The 1,755-nt window shown below is 44.5% G+C and overlaps 1 non-coding gene across 1 annotated transcript; it reads right to left on the reverse strand.

Moving 5' to 3' along the window:
- Positions 1–1,014: 1,014 nt before the first annotated feature.
- Positions 1,015–1,087, reverse strand: TRNAR-UCU (transfer RNA arginine (anticodon UCU)). Its single transcript has one exon. It is a non-coding gene; the product is annotated as a tRNA-Arg (tRNA).
- Positions 1,088–1,755: the final 668 nt, after the last annotated feature.

Consider the following 1,755-nt stretch of genomic DNA (forward strand, 5'->3'; position numbering starts at 1 on the left):
TACCACAAAAACAAACACATACCAGATTGGCAAAAATTAAAATTACTCGCTACCATGTATGGCCCAAACTGAGTCAGCTGGAGGGGAGGGGAGGATAAAGGAGGAGAGTGTAATTGGTGAACACACTTTGAAAAACTTCAGAGTCCTGCAGTAACGTTGAAGTTGTTTAAAACTTTCACCCGGCAATTTCACCCCCAAGTTTGTGCCCTGAAGAATTCTTGCAAAGTGCCCAGAACCTTCTACAGGAATGTTTACAGAAGCACTATTTCTATTGCAAAAGCCTGGAAACAACCTAAATACTGTCAGGAAACTCCTGTCAGTCCCTTCTAATGGGAAAAGAAATAAGTATGTATTGATCTATTCAGATGATGCAATTAGAATGGGCAAACTACAACTGTACCCATTACCATGAATAAATCTCACAACATGTGGAGCAAAAAAGCAAGTTGCAGGAGGGCAACATACAGAGGATTCCATTTAGATAAAGTTCTAAACATTCAATATTAAATAACGTTTTTAGAGGTATATACATACATGACAAAACTGTGGAAAAGAGAAAGAAATGGATAAACACCCAATTCAGTATTGTGGTTTTCCCCCGGTGGAAATGGATAGGGTTCAATGGGGGGGAGATGCAAACTGGGGGAACTGGACATAATGCATAATGTATCAGTGATAACATGTTTCTTAACCTGGATGGTGACTGCCTAGTAGGTAAAACATAAAGGTTCCCTTTATGTTTTCTTTATAGCTTTTTGCGTTATATATATGCTATTGTATGCATGGAATATTTCATAATTTTACAACTGATGTGATATCATTAACCAAGTTGGTTTTAAAATGTGTGTAACTGAACATGACTCCCCTGATGGGAATGATGGAGCTAGTCATGATCTGTCAGTAATAAGACCATCTCTGGGCCCTCACTGCTTAAGATGGAGATGATAATTCTGTGCTGTGGTGTTTGTTTATCTGTTTGTTTTTGGCTGCACTGCACGGCACGTGGGATCTTAATTCCCCGACCAGGGATTGAACCCGCTTCCCCTGCAGTAGAAGTGCAGAGTCTTAACCACTGGACCACCGGGGAAGTCCTGTGCTGTGGTTTTGGTACTCACCAGCTCCAAGAGTCCCATGGGTACCCAGACTCAGAAGGAGCAAAAAAGAATTGAGTCTATTGAAATACAGGGATGCAGGACACAGAGAATTTATTCCAAGCCAAAATGATGGGGAGGACTGTTCAGAAGACACATGAAGCCATCCCTGGGCGAGCTCAGGACCTTTGGCCCGTCCTTCTGAAGTGGATGAGGCCCCTTACCCAAACGCCACTGCTGGAAAAACATCTCCCATGGTTGCTTGGTACCGTCTCCGTGCTTTCAGCAAGTTCTTTGGGTGAATTCAGATCCCACTTGTTCAAACAAGGAAAAAGTTTTCAATGTTTGTTGTTTTTCGTGGCTGGAGCCAGTTGTAAGGCTTTGCTCCAAGGCTCAGCGTGTCCTGGGTCTCTGGCCCTGTAAAAATAACAATTACCTTTCGTTAAACATTTACTGTGCCAGTCACCACACTGGAGTTTACACTGCCTCACTGTGAGACAGGTACATTGATTTCCCCATTTTACAGCTGAGGACCCTGGGGCTCAGGGCAGGGGGCAGGGGGTGGGACCTGACCTGCCTTCCACACACAGGTGGGGCTGAGACTAGAACTGGGTCTATGGGCTCAGCCATCGCTTGGGTGGCTGCATCAGACAGGGGCCGGGGC

The sequence above is a fragment of the Balaenoptera acutorostrata genome, chromosome 4 (assembly GCF_949987535.1).
Source record: "Balaenoptera acutorostrata chromosome 4, mBalAcu1.1, whole genome shotgun sequence".
Classification (NCBI taxonomy): Eukaryota; Metazoa; Chordata; class Mammalia; order Artiodactyla; family Balaenopteridae; genus Balaenoptera; species Balaenoptera acutorostrata.